Source organism: Loxodonta africana, chromosome 1 (genome assembly GCF_030014295.1).
Source record: "Loxodonta africana isolate mLoxAfr1 chromosome 1, mLoxAfr1.hap2, whole genome shotgun sequence".
NCBI lineage: Eukaryota > Metazoa > Chordata > Mammalia > Proboscidea > Elephantidae > Loxodonta > Loxodonta africana.
Genome location: NC_087342.1, coordinates 80,454,010 through 80,465,623, shown reverse-complemented (window position 1 = coordinate 80,465,623; position 11,614 = coordinate 80,454,010). Strand labels below are relative to the sequence as shown.

General features: G+C 37.6%; 1 non-coding gene across 1 annotated transcript; it reads right to left on the bottom strand.

Annotated features, from left to right (window-relative positions):
• Positions 1-11,532: 11,532 nt before the first annotated feature.
• TRNAS-GCU (transfer RNA serine (anticodon GCU)) lies at positions 11,533-11,614 on the bottom strand. The gene has a single exon. It is a non-coding gene; the product is annotated as a tRNA-Ser (tRNA).

The window sequence follows — 11,614 nt, the reverse complement described above, 5'->3', positions numbered from 1 at the left end:
ATTCTAAAGTTAAATGCAAATAGAAACAAATAAATCAAATGTATTTCACAAGAATAATATATCTATATAGGAGAAAAAAGAGAATAGATTCAAGTAAATGTTTTCTATAGTGCTTTGTCCTCGTTGTAAGACAAAAATAATGGCAAGCAAATATTAAGCTCTGCATAGAAGTTTTTTGTTTTTTAAAAAATGCTGTGGATGCTGCAATTCTGATATTATTTCCTGTAAATTTTAGGCTTGAGAAAATGAGTACACATATTGAGGTTTTTGGAAACCAGGGCTCCCACTGTGGGAGAAAGAGGAAAACACACAGTTGGAATAGGAGAGGGTAAGAACTTCCCTGCTGGTGTTGGATGGGTATTCCTCTGCTGTGGGCAAATCGAATCCAACTGATGGAAATCCCCTGTGTTAGAGGGTAGAACTGCTCCATAAGGTTTCTTTGACTATAATCCGTATGGAGCTGTCCTGCTGTTTAAGCACTGGACTGCTAACTAAATGTTGCGGGAGAAAGAAGGCAGTCAGTCAGCTCCGGAAAGAGTACAGCTGTGAGGCACCATGGTCTCCACAGCAATGGTTTGGATTTTTAGTTTAATCTTTACGGATGACCAGGGGCACAATTGCACTTGACTGGAAACCCTGGTGGTGTAGTGGTTAAGTGCTACAGCTGCTAATCAAAGGGTCAACAGTTCAAATCTGCCAGGGGCTCCTTGGAAACTCTATGGGGCAGTTCTACTCTGTCCTTTAGGGTCGCTATGAGTCGGAATTGACTCGACCGCACTGGGTTTGGTTTTTGGCTTTGCTAACATTTAGGTTAAAAAAAAATTTTTTTTTTTTTAACCTAAGGATTGGTGGTTTTAGCGAAGAAAAGGCAGGGCCACCTCCTGCATTTAAGATTACAGCCAACACGTGGGGTCACCCCATGGGGTCACCATGAGCCACAGTCGCCTGGATAGCAACCAACAACAATTTTTCAGGAAGCAGATTGCCAGGTCTTTTCTTCCACAGTGCCACTGGGTAAGCTCCAACCTTCAACCTTTCAGTTACCGTTAGGTTACCGAGTGCAAATCATTTACCGCACCTGGGGGCTTCCTCATATACTTTAGTGATTCTTTTTCTATAGGATTGTTAAACATTTCTTGTGATTAAAAACATCCCTTTCCATCTACCACCCTCATACACATAATAGGTAATATCAGAACAGAAATGAAAATCCTAACTACAACAGTATGTAGCATATTGGAATTTCTTGCTCCACCAGTTCCCAAGTTTCCTCATTGAATTTCAGTTCCTTATTTTTTACATTTTCAGTAAAATATGCAAAATGTCAAAAACAAACCAAATCAAAGCCGACTCTGACTCACAGTGCCCCTGTATGTAGGACAGGGTAGAACTGCCGGGTGAGGTTCCAAGGCTGTAAATCTTTACGAAAACTGACTGCCACGCCTTTCCCGCCATGAGCGGCAGGAGGGTTTGAACTACCGACCTTATGTTAGTAGCCAAAGGTTTAACTGAAGGCTTGCACCACCAAGGCTCCTAGACAGATATAGGGTTGGTTGGTTTGTTTTTAAGGAGTTCCGCATTGAATAGCTGAACTACTCAGTTTTATTAGAATCCAGAGCCTTGGAATGCAAATGTTTGTTGAGATCGAACCAAGGAGGTTTAGATCTTCAGTCTAACGCCCTTCCAATTGAGGTATTTCAGCAACCGAAAAGGTTTCTTTAATTATTTCTTCAAAACATTATCATGGCTGCTATGTTGTCAAATATTTGGTCTCAACTTATTCTGTATTATGCCCTCAGACAAAATTATAAGAGCTCCGTTGCTGTTCATGTCTGAAAATGGGTTCCAATTTTTGGAGGCCGGGATGGATTAGTAGAGAAGGAACAGGGTGACAAAGGGTAAGAATAGGCAAAACTGTGGAAAGCTTTTCTGCTTGTTAACCTCTGACTCTTTCACACTCCAAACGCTGCTCCTACAAAAACTAAGGGAATTTCAAATGAAATGATGAAGACTGTTCTTTTTCTCTTCTTTCAGTCCTTTTTCTGTCCTGCTCTTCAATGACACTGGAAAAAGGAAGAGTGGATTAGTGAGCATGTTAATGTGGTTGCCGGCTTCTTGCCTGGAACTGAGGAAGCCCAGAGCATGCCAATTCTGTCTTCTCTGTTTCCTTCCTTTTTCCTTGTCTTCCTTGTCCTGATACAGGTGCCCTGGGTGGTGAGGAGACCAGAAAGTATAAATAGGGAAACATTTCAAGGCAATCCTTGGTCTAATGTACTTAATAACTATGAATGCGAAAAATGTGTTTTAAAAAGAAGAAAAGTACAGAAGTGTGTGAAATTGTAAAAAGCTAATGAGTATGCATAGTTTCAAACACTCTCAAGGAAAGTACACTCTCCTATTGAGCCATCCCTCTCTCAAGACTGAAACATCATGAAGATCCTCCCTGAAATATTAGACATTTTTCTAAGGGGTTTTGGCAGATTCTATACTTGACCGGAGAGAAAACCCACTGTTTCACATTTTGCTATTTCTAAATACTCAAACTACACCAGGAGATAAGTAAAGAGATTGAGGACGAAAAAACACCTTCTGCTCCTAGAACGTTCCATCCCATTGTCCCTCTCCAAGTTTCCCGCCCGAGTAAGTTGCCCTGCCCATTTTTTCCTGAAACCACCAGGAAAAGTGTATGATGGAACTTTCGCTTGTTTTTTCAACTTCTCTCCCTATCCTCTTTTTCTTTTTTAGTCTCTTCTTACAAAGTTTTCCAAGCCCCCTTCTCCTTAAGAAGAGGGGATTGTACCAGTCTAAGAGAGGATATTTCCATACTTACATTTGACAAAGGACCCTTATGTAGAATAGATGAAGAACTCCTATGAAACACTAAGAAAAAAGGCTGAAACTCAACGGGAAAGAGCAAAGACTGAACATAAACTTTACTGAAATACATAGTTAAATGCAAATTAATAAACACAATGAAATAATACTACTTTTCACAAAAATTGCATTAGTTAAAATAACTGATGATATCAAGTGTCTCTGACCATATGGAATTGAAACTTTCACACATTGCTTACACATTGGTACAACAACATTGGTACACTACTTGGAATACTGCCTCAAACATACAACCTACAGCCCAGAAAACTCACAGTTGCAACAGTTGCAATTAGACCCTAGAAAAGTGCACGCTTATTGCTCTTGAAAGACATATACAAGAATGTTCACAATGTCATCAGCGATTTCAAATGTATACCAACAGTAAAATGAATGAAAAAGTCTGAAGTCCAGTATTCATACAATGGAATATGACAGAGCAATAAGAAAGAAATACTGCTACTAGAAGCAGTATGGATGCATCTAATAAAAAGCATACTGAGTGAAAGAATCTGTACTCAAATGAACACGTACTATATGAATTGATTTTTTATATTTCAGTGCTCAGGAAACATTAATCTATGCTAGAAGTCAGAAGATTGGAACTGATTGGGATGAGATATGGGGAGCTCCTGGGAGCTAAAAATTTCTTTATCTTGGTTTGAATTTTGGTTCTATTTGTATACATATGTATTATTCATCAAACTGAATAAGTTTTATGCATTTTACGATATGTGAATATAACCTCAATCTAAACAGAAAGTGGAGGAGAAGTATTTCCTTCGATATCTTCTGATTTCTAAAAAAGAGCCAAACCAACTGCCATAGAGTGAATTCTGAATCATAGTAACCCTATGGAACAGAGTAGAACTACCCCATAGGGTTTCCAGGGAGCAGCAGGTAGATTTGAACAGCCAGCCTTTTGGACAGCAGCTGATCTCTTTACCACTGCACCACCAGGGCTGCACCCGCAGTACATCGTATGTCCTTGTTGTTTTTGTTGTTGTTAGGTGCTGTCCAGTTGATTCCGACTCGTGGCGATTCAATCAGTGCTGTTCAAATTGTGGCCTGCAGACCGATGCCTGTCTAGGAACAGTTTTTTCTTACCTTACTGTGAGCATTAGAAACTTGATCAGTTTGACATGACAGTACATTGGACTTTTCTTATTAAGTAAGGCAGAAACAAATTTGTATGTAAATCAAAACAGGTATGGTTCATACCTAAGGTCAGCTAGTCAAATGTTTGCCTTTGTATATAATACAGTATATAGCATACTTTTCTAGGTGTAAAAACCATTAAACACTTTCAGATACACTAAAACATCTTTAACATAATAACAGAGTAATAATAATATTTTGGAGTAAATCACAAAGTAGTGCCTGTTTGTTATTATGAACCATTGTATATACCCCAAATTTTTAATATAACAGGCTTTACAGGGGATGGTTCATAACTACAGGTTGTACATAAGTTGGACTTTTGTAACCTGGGACTGCTTGTAATTAGAAAATTGTCCCCCAACTATGTCTAGGCCTCACCTCTATTCATTATAAATAGGACCATGTTGAACTAGGTCACACTGCTTGTATTCATCCCTCAGCTGTTCTTCTTAATAGCTAAGGGAATTTTGGCAAATTGCTTTGGCTTGCTGGGCCTCAATTTCCAATATGTGAAGTGGAAATAATAATAATCCTGTCTAATAGAGTTGACGGGAGGATTCAATGAGTAAATATACCTGAAATATTTTAGAAAAATATCTGGCATATGAATAAGCAATCATTAAAGTCCCACTATCATTGTTGTTTTTAATCACTGTTTTTGTTGCTAGTTGCCAGGGAGTTGATTCCAACTTATGATAACACCATGTGTTCAGAGTAGAACTGCTCCATGGGGTTTTCTTGCCTGTGATCTTTATGAAAGCAGATCAGCAAGCCTCTTTTCTGAGGTACCACTGGGTGAATTGGTTCCTCCCACCTTTAGGCTAGCAGTCCACTGCAAAACAAACGTGCCATCTAGGGACCACATTTTTATCATTATTCTTATGATTGAACAATTGTTTTCTGCCAAGGACTTAATTCTTTCAACAACACTGAGTATTATCCAAAATCTACAGATACAATAAGTGATGTATACTAGTGAGTAAATAAAATCTGTTCTTTTTCCTAAATTAAGAGATGCTGTATGGGACATTCACGCTTCAGTTGTAAAATCACAAACCTAGAGTATCTTCCATTCATCTAATAGTTTTACAGTATTACATAATCTTGGTATCCCTACCAACTTCTTTAATTTTCCCACTTTCTTTTTACAGCAGCTGCACCCAACCCCCCTCCCCCAAATGGTTTGTCCCTGTCATCTTCTCCAGTGAATTGCCCTTGGTTTGGAGACACATAGTAGATTATGCCATCACTCCATTCCCAGCAGCAGCCGGTGGCTGACTGGAGAAGGTACAAGGTGCAAAAGTCCAAACACCTTGACTCAAGGACAACTCTGCTATGTGATTTACATTCTAGCCTCCCTGTCATATGTTTCAGGCCAAATGTAGACTTCAAAGGAGAACACATTATTGCTTGGCTAATTTTCCCTCCCTCTCCTGAAGATCTCTCCCTCAATAAAATACGTACCTCTCAATCCCTGTCTCACATTCCTAATTTTTCTACAGATAGGAAACAGGCTGATATAACTATTCAGCTGCAAGCACATACAACTCTTCATGAAAATGGAAGGAAGGCTCTGAGAGGATTTCCGATGGCAGAGCCATCAAACCACAGAGCTTTAATTCCAGGCCTTGAAACCTAATGCTGTTTGCCTGGCTGCATTTAGACATTTCTTGGGACAGCGAATCCTTTTTTTTCTTTCAATTTCATGCCTTTTTTAAGTGGAATGTCTATAACTGTTTTCTTATTGTTATCTGGCCATTGTATTTTGGGGAACAGATAAATTGTTTCTTGAATTTCACAGATTCACACATAGAGAGGAATTGTATCTCAGGATGGATTATACTCAGAGGCTCAATCATACCTAATTTAGACAATTTAAATGAGAAGATTTAGAACTTTTGAGCTGATAAGATTTTGATGACATTTTGGACTTTGAGTTGCTGCTGTCATGGGTTGAGATTTGGGAGAATGTTGGGATGAAATGAATGTTTTTGCATGTGGGTCAGATGTGTATCTTTGGAGACCAGAGGGCAGACTGTGGTAGGTGTAATAAAGCCCCGGCGAAGATATCCATGTCATAATATCCGAAAGCTGTGAATAGGTTACCTTACATGGCAAAAAGGACTTTGCAAATTTGATTAAGTTAAGGATGTTGCAGTGGAAAAATTAACCTGGATTTTCTGGGTGCACACAGTAAGAGCCTTATAAAAGGGAGACAGGAGGGCCAGAGTCGGAAAAGGAAATGAAACAATAGAAGCAGAGGTCAGAGTGATGCAACCGGGAGCCAAAGGATTTGGGTGGTAAAAAAAAAAAAAAATTTTTTTTTTTTCTAGCAGCCAGAAAAATCAAGGAACGAATTCCTCACCAGAGTCTCCAGAAAGAACGCACCTCTGCCAACATCTTGAGTTTAGACCTATAGGACCAGGAATGGATCACCCAATAAACATTGTAAGCATGTGCTTAGGGTATCAACAAAACTGGAGCACCAGTTTCCAAAGCAAAGACTCATAGATCCCAAGCAGACAGGACACAAGGAAAAGCAATTGCCAAGGCGGAAGGGAATAGACAGGGCACTAATGAAATTGGTACCATTTTATATATTTTGTATACAATAACAATTATTTTTTCCTTTTCATTTCAGACAGATCAGATATAACCTCACATTAAATTTTCTCTTGTAGATCACATAAGAACGTGCCAGCAGCACTATAATCATGTGACTTGTGATGTAGCTATTCCTGCCCAAAGAGAACCAAGATGCATCTTCAGATCGAGCACACCCTTGTATTTGTATCATGCTCTTTGCCATCATTCTCAACCCTCTCACGTGTCAACAATTTTCCAACGAACTGCGAAGATGCAGCATCAAGGTAGAGAAAGTGAATGCACAAGTTTTTAAGTATTATTTCAAGACCAAAAACACTTGTGGAGATATGCAAAGGGCCCACCAACAAACATCGTACACAAGTGAATGAAAATATTTTCAACTACCTTGCAAGTACTATTAGTTTTGACTATCTCAGACCTGAAGAACAAAATTACATGTTCTAAATTAATATTTTTACTTACTAAGTTTTAAATATAAATTTTGTGTTAATGTCCAAATTTGAATGTAAATTTTTTTATAAATTTTATTTATTTTCAATTATTCCAATTTATTTGCTGTGACACAGCCACATTAAAAAATTAAATTTAAACTAAGTGGAGTACAAAAAAGAAAAAAGTAAAAGATTGGCGAATTACTAGAGACAATTCCAAAATTAACTTCCTTTTCAAAATATAATGAATCAGAAGAGACATCTTCTTTGAACGCTTGGTTTTAATGGGTGCAAATCATTGTATTGGTACCACTACTGCTGAAATTACTAATAGCGATATGAATAAAACAGAATTTTTTTTCCAAATTCTGCACTCATTCCCAGCAGTAATAAAAAAAATATTAATAATGCTGTAGAAAGTGAAACTGTTTCAGAATCTGGAATTGTTGCACCTGCCAACCCCATGAATGACAAATACAGATCCTGCTTTGTGGAATAATTTTTCTTCTAATGATGTAAATTACTGACTCAAAACAGGTCCAAAGTGATTGTCAACATCATAGTGGACCATTTGAAAATTCATGTCAAAATTTTCTGGATGGTAAACAAACAAGGTTCTGTAGCCAGAATATATTTCTAGGGTTCAAAGCTAATGGTGAGAATTGTAAGAGGGATTCTCCATCAGTTGCCTCTGTATATTGTTTTGCTTGCAAACTATTCAGTCCTGAATCATTTGATTTTCCATTTGCTACGAATGGATTTAGCAACTTGAATTTGATTGATAAACATGAAAACAGTTCAATTCACAGAGACTGTATGGTGTCTTATTTAAACCAAAGACTTGGTTTTTGCTTAACTCATGAACTGGAAACACAAATTAATGAAGAACGTCAGTATTGGAAAGCCGTTTTGCAATGTGTTGTTGCTGTCATAATACTCGTTGAGCACGGGCTATCTTTTCAGGGAAGAAATGAAGTGTTCCCACAAAAGAGACATTTTCAGTGTTTACTTGAACTTGTTTCTCAGTTTAATTCATTTTTAGCAGGTCACATCTCAAAAAAGGATAACACAAAAAATGGCAACCCATCATATGTGTCTAAAACAACGTGTGAAGAATTAATCAACTTAATAAGTGATAAAGTTTGATCAATTATTTTCAGTGAAATAAGCATACCTTGGTATTTCAGTTTGCCTGTAGATTCCACTCCTGGTCTTTCTCATACAGATCACCTAAGTTATTGTTTTAAATTATGTATCTCCAACAGGTGGAAAACCTGTTGAGCAATTTATCACATTCAGCAGCTTAAAAAGTCATACCAGTGAAGAAATTGCAAACGAAGTGCTTCACTATTTATGTGAAGTTTGCAAAATTGATTTCTTAAAGTGCAGAGGCCAGTCCTATGACAATGCTGCCAATATGTCAGGGCATTATAAAGGCATGCAAATGTATAAAGGCAGAAAATTTTAGAATGTAATGAATTGCCATTTTCATACCATGTGCTGCACATTCACATGCTGGCTGGAAGCAGTTGGGTTTTTCTTTTCTACTGTTCAGTTACTCTACACATTTTTTGCCACCTCTGCTCACCCAATGGGTAGTTCTTAAAACATACTTAGGCAATGATTGAATATTAAATGGTCTTTCTAATACATGTTGGGAAGCCCATGCTGCAACAAGGAGTGCAAGCCTGGAATTGTACACTAAGATTCTAGATGCCTTAGAAAATATTGCTGAAGACCAGACATAAAAAAGAGATACCAAAAGAGAAACTGAAAACATGGCCAACAAAATGCAAACACTAGAGTATGTATTTATGTTGGTTATGTGGAATAGCATACTACAGCATTTTCATCAGATGAGTCAAGTTCTCCAAGACTCGGAAGTAGATTTAAGACATGCACAGATCTCTACTAGTCATTAACAGGGTATTTACATAGTTGAAGAGAAAATTTTGGAAACACAACAATACAAATACTGCCAAATACTGATTATCAAGCAGTTCTCCATTGCAGATGCATTAGAAAGAAACAAGTAAAATGATGGAAGTGCTCCAGAAGTATCATTGAGCGCTAGAGGTCAATTTCGCCTAACCACATAATATGCCATCATTGACACACTAGAAACTTGCATGAAAAGAAGGATGCACATGTATGAAGTTCTTTCAAATAGATTTTCCTTCTCAAACAATGTAGATAGACCTGATAAAGAATGCCTGAAGGCATCCAAGAAATTCTTGCAGGCTCATCCCCATGGCTTAAATACAAACTTTTATGGAGAAGTGCCACAATGTCATTCTTACATGAGAACTAAGTTTACAGGTTCAGGAAAGACAAAAACACAAATGTTTTTTGTGTTTTGTTTTTTTTAGGCATGTATGAGTCCATAATAGAAGATAAAATACAATGTCTATTTCCCAATGTTGAAATTGCTTTATTCGTATTTCTAATTTTAACGATCACAAAGTGCACAACAGAATGCTGGTTTCTATCCTAAAGACACCCCAACCCTCAGCCTAAAACAATAATTCAGGAAAGACTCTATCCATTATCCTTATTATATATAGAAGTAGGTATTGTTCAGCAGCTTAACTGTGATTAAATCTTTGAAGAATTCATAACAGCAAAAAATAGAAAGATAGATTTTAATGATAACATGTTAGAGATGAAAGAGCTACCTAAAAATAAAATATAGTAACTTTCTGTGATATTTGTTTTCGGATCATTAAATTTTCTTTTAAGACATTTTTCATTTCTTCATTTATAATTATAGCACTTATGATGAAGCAAGCATCAAAATTGAAGTATGAGCCATTTAAAGCAAAAAAGGTGAAAGTCAGTTTTTCATTACGGGAGATCAACAGAATTTTATATTGATTGTTGAAACAACTAACTTCATTGACTCATTTTCTTTGTTGCAGCATATGGAGAATAGTCTTTTTGTAAAAATTATTTATATAGTAAAAATATTAGTACCCTGCATTTACTAAAACTTTTATAGTCCAGTTCATCTCATTCTGCTAAAAGGGCACATGCCACTTTTGTGTTCAATCGCTAATGTAGCTAATGCTACTCTGACCTTCGAAGCTTTTGGTTGTATTGAGGAAATTTCTTTGCTTTTGGTTTAGTCCAATCGTACTGACTATTCCTGTATGTGTTGCCCTTCCCTTTGCCTAAAAAAATTTTTGTGTACTATCTAGTTAAGATTCATTTATATCTTGAAGAAAAGAAATAAACACCCATTGAAATCTTGAAAAGTTATTAGAAAAAAGTAATCAACTAAGAGGACAGGATAATGATCATTACTGGTACACAGATTTGCTCCCTTTTCTTTTTGAGGCTCAACCATTTTTGGATTTCCAAAGCCTCTTTATTGTTACTGATTTGTGAAAGAAGAAACTTCACCTATATCAGTTCTCCCAGCAACACCTGAGAAATTAGTCACTGGAAGTCACTTCAAGAATTTTCTACTTGTTGGCCAATAAGAAATAAACGACCATGAAGGGATTGGAATCCTCAGTCCTCTAGATCTGGAATCAGACACCTTATCCATTCCACCACGCAGCCAACACTGTGCGGATGTGGTGCAAGCACGTAAGTGAAAATGTTGATAAGGGAACATTAGGTTTCTGTTTTCAAATTTTTAACTTTGAAGTTGGAGAAAATTTTAGCAACATTCAAAAAAGGAATCAGAGATCATCCGAAACCTCTGAGAACAATTACTTAGAATTAATAAACTGAGATTGTGAGATGATTGGATGCGGTGTTGTCCGGATCCCCTGAGCAGTTGGATTTTTGTTTTTCCCTGGGAATTGAGTCCCTAGGTGGACTTGAATAGTTAACACTTGTTTGCTGCTAACTGAAAGATTGGAGGTTCCTGTCACTCAGAGGTATCTGATGACCTACTTCCAAACAATTAACCATTGAAAGCACTAGAGAGGAGAGTTCTACTCTGACATATATGGGGTTGCCATGAGCCAGAAACGACTTGATGACACCTGGTTTTCCCGGGGAGGGGGGGAGGGGGGGAGTCCAAATATGGATTCCTGTTACTTTATGGAGACTTTTCTTCTCTCTTATGGTTTTTGCCTGCCTCCTGAAAGTTTCTCTGGGGCAATAGTGGGGCTCTGAGACAAATACAGTGAGGTTACAAAAGGGCAAAAGGAAAATAATGTCTGTCTGGAGAATCTGTGCTTGGCTGAAGGGAAGATGAAAGTCCAAAGGTGTGTTTCTCTTCTTGGGTGATGCTGTGCACCTGTCAGGGGTCAAAAACAATAAAACCAAACCTGTTGCTCTCTAGTCAATCCGGATTCACGGTGATCCTATAGGACAGAATAGAACTGCCCCTTAGCATTTCCAAGGCACTGCTGGTAGATTTGAATTACTTAGTTTTTCATTAGCAAAAAATGACTGTGCCACCAGAGTTCCAAATCTCACTTCCACGGCACAGTGAGGAAAGGAACGACGAGGATGGGATTTGAACCCACGTGTGCAATGCACTATGGATTAGCAGTCCATCGCCTTAACTACTTGGCCACCTCATC